Raw genomic sequence first — 10567 nt, forward strand, 5'->3', positions numbered from 1 at the left:
CTGCCTTGAAGTTCTTCTGAAACTTTCTTAATGTCAGTGTGTTTGATCATTCTATATTAAAAATATTCAACAACTTAATTTTAAGTCATGATTGTAGAAATTTGGTTCAGTTGCTGGTATTTATGTATAAGTATTATATCTCTAAATTAATAATATTTACTGCTCTTTCTTTTTTAAAAAAATTTTTGTTAAGATAAATTATGGCATCTTCTTAAACGCTTTTTATTAGTTAATTGTTTACATTTATAATTGACATAATAATTGCTCATATTTATATACAGTATGATGTTTCAGTGGATGTATACATTGTATAATAATCAAATCGGGGTAATAACCACATCCATCACTTTAAACATTTATTATTTCTTTGTAGTGATAACATTCAAAACCTCTTCTAGCTATCTTGAAATATACACTACATTGGTATATGCGTAGTCACCCTCCTGTGTTATAGAACAGCTGAACCTTTTCTTCCTGTCTGTCTAAATTTGCACCCGTTGACCAACGTCTCCCAATCTTCCATCATCCCTATCCTCCTGAGTCTCCAATAACCACTGTTCTACTTTCTATTTCTATGAAACTACTCTTTTAGATTCCACATATAAGTGAAATCATACAATGTTTGTATTTATTTCTGTGCCTGGTTTACTTCATGTAACATAATGTTTTTTAAGTTCACCCATGTTGCCACAGACGATAGGATTTAAATAATTTTGAGGTAGAGTCAGCTAGTGTTATTGGGTAATTTACTGAAAAAATAAATTAATTATAGTTAGTACATTTAATTGTGTAGACAGTGTCTGAAACACAACACTTAAAATGTCAATGCCAGCTTTTGTAATGAAGCCAATTCTCTAAGCTCGAGTAGGATGGAGATGTGTCTGTTTTAGTTGGTATAATTTTCTCAGTGTCTGACACTTGGTAGACACTCCAAGTTATTTGTAGAATGAATATATGTTAATGCATGAAGTTGCTCATTTTCATGTTATTAAACATTGTGTAATACATTATTACATTTTGAAAGTTTGTATAATTTCATCATCCTCAACAATATAGGTTCTGTGAATGAATATGATTGGATAAAACACACAGAAATGTATGTAAGATTGATCATATTATAATTGAAAATTACTTAGAAACTCTTCAAAGTAAATAAGTAGGTACACGTCATGCTGTACAAGGTCATTTCTCCTTTTCTGAAAGCACATTCCTGTTCAGTCTAAATTAGTTCTTCCAATCAAGCAACTGATGAGGTACTTTTTACAACACTTGAATTTTCTGCAGTACTATAAAGAGAGAATAGCACATAATTAGAAAGCCTGGAAGAACATTTGCTAAGCCATAGCTGTTTTTTAAATGATTTTTGTTCATTCTTACTCCACGTAACTGGAAAAAAAAATATTGTCATGGTGAATTTGTGAATTTAATGCTTGAAATAATATAATCATTTATTATAAAGTATGACTTTATCTCTCTAAATAATTTTTTGAAATTGAGTGTAATTTGAATTTTTTGAATAAATACACCTCTAATATTGATTGACTATTACAATCAATACAGTTGTTTCTTGTAAGAAAAACCTGTATCTGGGCCTAGTGCAATTTCTTGTAATTTTGGCTATGCGGAATCTGATTGCTAATACCCTATCAGAAATTCTGATTAGCAGTTGTAGATGTTTTTGCTTAATAAGTGATAAGGTCATCATTAGTTAATAAATGTCATTTATGTCACAGAAAATTTCTCTTTCAAACACAGGACTCATGAGGAGCAGAGGTCTCTGTCTCTTGAGTCCCAAAAATATTGGGGCACAATTAACTCAATATGGTTTAGGAATGATTAGCTCTTTGATAGAGAGTTCTCTGAGGTAATTAATATGCTTTTTCTTCAGAGTTTTAAATATCCAGCAAGCTCTTTTGTCCACTTGATTAACCAGTAAATTAAATTTTTATGTAAGTCTTCTGACCTAGTCAATTTGCCAGGAGTATACATTAATGGAGGGTAACAGATGAGGTTCTTCCTGACCCTCTGTACAAATCGCTGCACCTCATCTACTTCTACCAGAAGGAGCCTCTGCTTTTCCTGACAAATGGGCCGTTGTAGAAACAAGCAAAAAACTAATCATTAAAACTGAGAAATTTTAAGAGAGTCTGTGAGGTTCCACAGTAAGAGAAGGCAAGACACTGAAAAGAGAAGGAATATGTTAGCTAAACTAACATTAGGTAGTGTCTTTCAAGGCAAGAAGCACTTAGATGTTTATTGAATAAATGAAGTGAATGAATAAATAAATGGCTTATGGGCTGCACCAACTTAATATCTGGATATTTTCTTCTATACAAAAAAAAAAGTTTTATTATTCTTTTCTTAAACTTCCAATGATTTTAAAGTCACTGTGATCGTTTTAAAGTCACTGATTTTAAGAATTTAGTAGGCCTTATCTTTTAAAATTGCATGACCTTAGGATTTAGGAAGAAATCTTCGAGTGGGCATTGGATAGTGCTGATTAGAGCAGGTGAGTTACTTAGATACTTGAGAAAATGGACCAAGGGGTTAGAAAAAAGGCAGGAATAGAAATCAAAAGTAACTTTAAAAATGTTTATTAAGGTAACGACGACATTTAGAAACAGGAATGCAATTCTCCTCTACCCCATTCTTTATCTCCTTTCTTTTCCCTCTCAGCTTTTCTTTTTCTCCTCCTCCTCTTTCCCCTGTTTGAAAATTGAGATCCCTATTTCCCAGGCTACAAACTCAGGCTGAAATTACTTATTCTATACTTCAAATATGTTAGTTACACTTACATAGTTCAGGGACTTCAGATCCTAATCATAATAGTTTCTTTCGAACATGTTGCTTAGTTACAAAACTTGTCTTTTTATAACAAATACAACAACATTCCTAAGTTGGAGGTGTATGTGAAACCAATCGGTGGAATACCTACATACTTTACCTTTTCTCCTCATTAAAATAAAAATCAAGATGTTCTAGTAAATTCTTTTCACTTATTACACCATTGATGATTGTATTCTCAAATACCTGATGAAAATTAATGAGCTTTTGCAGAGTACTAAAACCGTGCATATCTTTGGAAACTAATGTTGTATTTAGCTTCAGCCATGATGGATTGATCCAGTCCACTATTATACTGGAAAATGATTTATAAGAAGAAAAACAGGTGTCATTTTCTTTATGATTTATGGGTTTTTATCTTTAATCCTGAATTTTCATATCATTAGTCTTGAGAAGGGGATACTATAAGACAGGTGCAATGAGACTTCAAATAATTTCATATGTGTAAATCAGTTTACTATCTATTTTTTGGTCATGGGTTTTATGATGGAACACATAATCATGATGAAGCACACGATTCTTAACCCTAGCATAATTTCTCAAATCCATATATGTGCCAAATTGCATAACCATATGTCAGGTTCACGACTATGCCAATTGTGATGCTTGGGGTTAGGTTCCAGTCCATCCTGAGGTCTGGAGGAAGTGGGTGAATGTGCAGAAAGAACACTCTAGGGGCCGTAGGCAGTGAAAGATGATTTTATTCAGCAGCAGCTCTCATCAACAGCTTTTTCTCACATTGTTCACCCTGTCCTGGCTGTTTAATCCGGCGGCCCCCATACACAGATGTGTGTCTGGTTCTCTCTTGCCTTCAGGGTCAGCAACTTAGCTCTCTCTCTCTAGGCACGAGTGAGCTGAGCTGTGTCCTGGCTCCCTTCTGTCTGTCTGCAAAGACAGACACCTCTGACTCTCTTTCTGTGGGCACCAGCATACCTACACAAGGTTAAAATGGCAATTATACCTTTTACAGACAATACTGGTGTATAGCCTTCCCATGTTATGGCTTCATGGCTGTGATAACAAGTGGAGTTATATGCCTGTGCTCTAAAGTCGCTGACGTAAACATCCTACCTCGGCCTATCCTTGACCAAAGCACAGCCATGTTCCTTGTACCATATGTATATTCATATAGATATATATGTGCATCTAAAAAATCAATTTAAGTATAAATGAAGACAGCAATAGAGAAATAGTTTATTTAAAAGAATTTTATTACTGGATACAAATAGTCCCTTTTAATATGGGAGTTCACCTATGCTTTATAAAGTGAAAAGGTGTTTAGGAATTTATTGACCTAGGTTCGGGAGAATTACCTTTCTTCTTCCCAGGGCCCGATAGGTTACTTTTTATCTATGAGTGAGTAAAATGTACAGAACTCTATAGAGACATTAGTCAGAAAGATTTTTCAAAAAAGTTCTCTAGTTTTCTACTCAAGATAACTTAAAAAATTATTATACATTATCTAGGCTATTTTTTCAGCTTTTTTCTAGTGTTCTTTCTCCTTGAATAGTTTCAAAGATTAAAGCTAAGCTTGAAGCACGATTTGAGGAGGTAGAATATGGCTTGTTTTAATTATGTCAAGGCCCATAGAAACCACCTGATTGTGGCTTCTTTACATTGAAGTGTCTGGCCTCTTCCTCTACAACCAAGATGACGGGGAGTTGTGAGCGTTCAACCAGAGAAGCAGAATCAGTAGGAGATACACATTAAAATATTTTTGCAAAGAATTGGCTTAATCATTTGTAGGAGTTGGAGATGCAAGTTTGAAATTCATAGGACAGGCTAGAACACTTGGCCGTGGTGGTGTGGCGGGGGAAAGTCCTGCTCACATTTCTTCTCCTTTGGGAAAACCTTAGCAATGCTTTTAAGGCCTTACACCTGACTGAGTAAGGTCCATTCACATTATCAAGAATGGTCTCCCTTAAAGTCAATTGATTATGAACTTTAATCACAGCTACAAAAAAACCTTTCTGCAACACCTGGATTTGTATTTGATTGATTATTGCAATCTATAGTTTAGCTATATTCACACTTCCAAAGACCATCACATTACAGTGATGATACACCATTATAGCTTTTCCTTTCTCACTTGGGGCACCGAAAGGCAAATGATCTATGAAGAGACTGAGAAAACCTCATGCCTTATGTTTTTTTCCCATTTTAGTTGTCTTACCATGAGCACTGTCTTACCATGCAACCCTAATTCCAATTCCAATTCCACTTATTCACAATTAAAAGAAACATGCTCAAACTTCTGGCACTGGTACATAAAGATTCGTATTGAAAATTTGACTTTTCAATTATTTTGGTAATTTGGTAATTGTGTTGATTGAAATATATTTTGGGGATTGGGATATTTTATATTCTATGTAGCAATTATTAAGGAGATTAATATAGTTTGAATGTGTCTCCACCCAAAATCTCATCTTGAATTGTAACCCCCATAATCCCCACGTGTCAAGGGAGAGACCAGGTGGAGGTAATTAAACATGGGGGCAGTCTTCCCCATGCTGTCCTCTTGATGGTGAGTGAATTCTCACGAGATCTGAAGGTTTTATAAGGGCCTCTTTGGCTTCACTAAGCCCTTCTTCTTCCTGCCTCCTTGGGAGGAAGATGTCTTGCTTCCTCTTTGCCTTCTGCCATGATTGTAAGTCTCCTGTGACCTCTCCAGCCATGCTGAACTGTGAGTCAATTTAACCTCTATCCTTTATATATCACCCAATCTCAGACAGTTTTTTATAACAATATGAAGATGAAATAACACAGAGATGAACTATTTATTTATAAAACATTTTTAAATCATAAAAGTTTGTGCTTTTTCAGAGGATATTTATATTTATTTAACATTTTTACATGGATAGGGTAGATGTTAATTAACTACTGTTTTCACCAAATATTCTGCCAAATCATAATATCCTTTACTTTTGAATATAAGGAAATAGTCTATCTATAAAGAAAATAAATGTTTTGATGAAAAGGTATTTTTTGGGGAAAAATTTAGTATAAAAATTTGACACTTTAATCACATGCTTGGGATCATTATATATTAAAATGCTTATCCTCATGTCACTTGAAACAAAAGTCAGTTTGAATTAGCCTAGTTAAGAAATGAAACTTGCCTGGGCACAATGGCTTCCATCTGCAATTCCAGCACTTTGGGGGGCCAAGGCAGGGGGATCACTTGAGACTAGAATTTGAGACTAGCCTGGGCAACATAACGAGACCCTGTCTCTGTGAAAAGTAAAAACAAATAGTTGGGTGTGGTAGCACCTACTGGTAGCTCCAGCTACTTGGGAGGCTGAGATGGGAGGGTTGCTTGAACCCAGGAGGTTGAGGCTGTGGTGAGCCATGATCATGCCACTGCATGCCAGCCTGGGTGACAGAGAGAAATCTTGTCTCACAAAAAAAAAAAAAAGAAGAAGAAGAAGAAAGAAAAATAAACGTAAATTAGGAGAGAAAATCTCATCATTTTTGTCAGAGCAAAGGTAGTACCAAAACAATGGTAGATTCCTCTAGAAATAGATTTTTCTTCAGAAGCACAGAATACTTGTTTATTCTGTTTTTCACACCATGCCCAATCCCTTTTATTTGTTGCATGGCTACTGCATTAATTAGCAGCTTTGTTTGTTTGTGAATATCTGCAGTAAATTGTAAAGCAATTTGGTCTTTTAAATTTTCCTTTCTAAGATCAATGTCCATACCCAAGGCAAATAATTCAAAATTTTAGATTAGTCTCCTATATAGAATTAATTGGTTCTTGTTGTCTTTTCCTTTGTATGCGTTCTATAGCAAAGTGGGAGCATGAAGATACCTAATAACTGTTCAGTAAATATTTGTTGATTGATAACAGAGGCTAGTTAGAAGAGTTTTAATGACTCATTAGTACTTTAAATTAATAAATCATGACAACAATATTTATGATGGCTTAGCTATTTTTAGACTCTGCATTCATATACACCAATAATCTATTGGTGGCTTTGAGTTCATTGCTTTACCTAGATAATTAAATATAATATTCCAAATTGGTTAGAGATAATAAACTCCTTCAGTAAATATTCAAAATTTATACTTACATATATCTTCCTGTATGCTCATCAAAATATTACATTGGTTCAGGAAAATCTTCAGTCCACTCCCCCATGACACATGCACATTTGAATATAACTAATTTTTTACCTAGTAAGCATCACTTCCCCATAACCACCACAAACTGTTTATCACATAAAAGGAAGTGTTACAAGAGGTGTTTTTCTTTTGAAGGAACTGTTTGCCTCCTAACTGACCAGCAATTTTGCTTCATCAGCATTTCCAAGTCCTAGATGGGTTTCCCTTACCTGTTTATAATGCATAAAAACTGAACCGGAAAAAACTTGTGTTTTGTCCTCAGAAACCATCTAATACTTTTATTATATTGTTTGCACTTTCTTAAAAAGTGGACTTGTTCCGTCTTTTCCATAACCAAAAATCCGGCCTTTGCTACTTGCTGATGATTGAAGACGGGCTTATTTTATGAGTAAATATCACTGTGATGAGCCAAATAGTGTTTGAAACTTTTTCTGAAGCTGGGCTTTAAATGGCTTTTGGCACTCTGCTGAGAATAGTGATTTAAGCTGCTGAATAATCACAGGCCTGCCCTATTTTCCCTGTGGTTAGTTTCTACAAGGACAGGCAACTGTGCATGGAAGAACAATTGGGCAGGTCCAGAGGGTAGTAGGGCCGAAAACCATGGACTCCTGATTAATTAGATGTAATGTATTTCTCTTTTGTGCTTTATGATGGCGTTGAGAAAAATATGGTGCTTTGGAAATAACAATCTTGTGAAATAGGCAGACATTAAACAAGTACTTGTAAAAAAGATAATAGAGTTATAGAACAATGAGACAGCATTAAAAATGAAAGAATGAAAGGTGAAGAGCAGAGTCTAGGTCCTAATCCTAAGAAACCTCAATGTTTAAAGTAACAGAAATCTATGTAGGAGACTGAGAAAGCCACAATGGAATTTCAGGAAAACAAGGAAAATCATTTCATGAACAACAAAAAAAAGGAAGGTAGTGTTTTGAGAAGAAGTACGTGGGCAACTGAGCCAAATACTGTTGAAGGTCAGGGAAAATCAAGACTGGATCACCGTATAGTCTCCTAAACTACTGCTTTTCTGCACCATGTGCTGCCATTGATTGAACTGTGATGTTTGGTGATGGTGCCTTGATATCACTCTGTCTCTCCCCCACAAGTTGCCAGTGTTGACAGCAATGCCAGTAGAGTGATATGTCATGAGTTCAGATTAAAACACATTGGGAGGACAAATAGCAGAGTCCCAAAGGGCATGCTGTGAGTTGTTCTGCTTTTGTTTGAGAACCTACTCTGCTGCTGAGTGAATGGGCATGGCTCTGCAGTTCAGTGATGAGATTAAAGACTCTTAATCTCTGGGTCGGAGGAGCTAGTGGACAAATGCTTTCAGCATGCCATTCTTCAGGCACACAATTCTGAAAGGTAGTCTCTTTTCTTTCAGAAGGTCCCACCGTGATGACCACGATACGGTGCTCCTATGTTGACCTTTTTTCCTTTTCTCTTTATTCATTGCAGCTTTCTGAAATCACCTCCCAAATCAGCTTTCTGCAATTGTGCAAGTCTCCCCTTTCAGCAGAGCTCTTAAAATTAGTATTGATTGGTAGTTGAAAGGAGATTTAGAGTTTCAAGAGTTTTGTTCATTTATTTGATTGTTTTAAGACGGAAGTATTATAAACATGTATAAAATCTAACCGGAAAGATCCAGGAGTAATGGAAGGAATGAATACAAATGAGATAAAGGGTATAATCAATAGAGTGAGTTATCTCAGAGGGAGATAGTGATGGGATTCACCACACTGTATGATTACCTTAGATGAGAAAAGGGATACACAAATACACATACTCTGAGCGGAAAAAAAAAGGGTGTGGATAAGTGTATTTTTTGCAGATTTTATGATGGGAAATACAAAGAGTTTCTTTCGGTGGCTTCTGTATTTTTCATGAAGTTCGTTTATTTATTCAGTGTATACTTACTGACTGCTCACTACAAGGCAGAGACTATGCTGAGCACTTGGTCTAGCAAACAAGATAGTAACCACTCTCCAGGGAAAACTCACAGTCCTCAAGAAAGTCAGTTGCTGTGTATAAAGTGAAGGCTGATTACATATTAAGTTTACCAACATTGAGAGCAACAGGTCACTAGAACATAAAACAGGAAAAAGAATCTGGATAAATTCGGCAAAACTTTCAGGAGAAAGTGATGTGGAAGCTGAGATCTGAATAATTGGAAGATCTTGAGAGTTGAAGGATAAACGTGTACAGATCTCAAGGAGAGTACAAAATATAAGACCAGAGGCCAGAGGATTCAGAGGCCAGAACACAAAGATGATCAACGTTCCTCAATTGTTGAAAGTGAGGGACAGTATCCTGCGAGTTTCAGAGAGAGGAAGACGCCTGATAGTGCAGAATTTAAATTGACATGATTAGGGCTTTGGATTTTATTCAAAAGGGACTAGGAAAGTACTGTTTATATGGGACAATGGCATAATCAGATCTGCAATTGTTAAAGATTATTCTCGTAGCATTTTTGGAAATTTAAAGAACAGATTAGAAAGTGCAAAGCAGGCCGGGCGCGGTGGCTCAAGCCTGTAATCCCAGCACTTTGGGAGGCCGATTCAAAAGGGACTAGGAAAGTACTGTTTATATGGGACAATGGCATAATCAGATCTGCAATGTTAAAGATTATTCTCGTAGCATTTTTGGAAATTAAAGAACAGATTAGAAAGTGCAAAGCAACGGTGGCTCAAGCCTGTAATCCAGCACTTTGGGAGGCCGAGACGGGCGGATCACGAGTCAGGAGATCGAGACCATCTGGCTAACATGGTGAAACCCCGTCTCTACAAAATACAAAAAACTAGCCGGGCGACATGGCGGGCGCCTGTAGTCCCAGCTGCTTGGGAGGCTGAGGCAGGAAAGGCGTAAACCCAGGAGGCGGAGCTTGCAGTGAGCTGAGACCCGCCACTGCACTCCAGCGGGCGGCAGAGCGAGACTCCGTCTCAAAAAAAAAAAAAAAAAAAAAAAAAAAAAAAAAAAAAAAAAAAAAAGAAAGTGCAAAGCAGAAGCATAGTAGTCAGGACAGTGTTTTTCTAGTCTGTGTTAATGCTACCCTCATAAATAACAACAGTCTTTGCAACAAACCACATGTAGCACATAGCACACTTGCAGCTAAAACAAAATTTTTATAAAAATGCTTAACAATTTATACAATATTCTCTCCTCTTTGCTATTCTTCTCTTTTATATTATTCCATTCTACTTTATTTTATTTTTGAAACGCTGATCCATGAAATTGATCTTGTGACACATCATGAGGATTAGGAGATGGTTTTGGTTGTGAGCATAAAAACTATCTTTGGTTTCAACAAGGCAGATGCAGACAGGTGGTCAAATTGAAGATTTATTTGTAACATAGAATCAACAGGACTTGGTGATAGGATAAATTTGAAGATGAGATGGAGACAACAAATATAACCTGCTGATTTTTTGATTAAGCAACTGGGTGAATGACTATATCATTTGGCAATATAAAGGACATCAGGGATGGAGCTTATTAGAAGGGGGCCAATGACATTATTTCAGTTTGCATATTGTGATGCAGTACCTAAATAGCATTTTAGTGTATATGTTGAGTAGACAGTTGGGTATTTGCAAATGAG

This window comes from Trachypithecus francoisi, unplaced genomic scaffold, assembly GCF_009764315.1.
Source record: "Trachypithecus francoisi isolate TF-2019V2 unplaced genomic scaffold, Tfra_2.0 Lachesis_group5, whole genome shotgun sequence".
Classification (NCBI taxonomy): Eukaryota; Metazoa; Chordata; class Mammalia; order Primates; family Cercopithecidae; genus Trachypithecus; species Trachypithecus francoisi.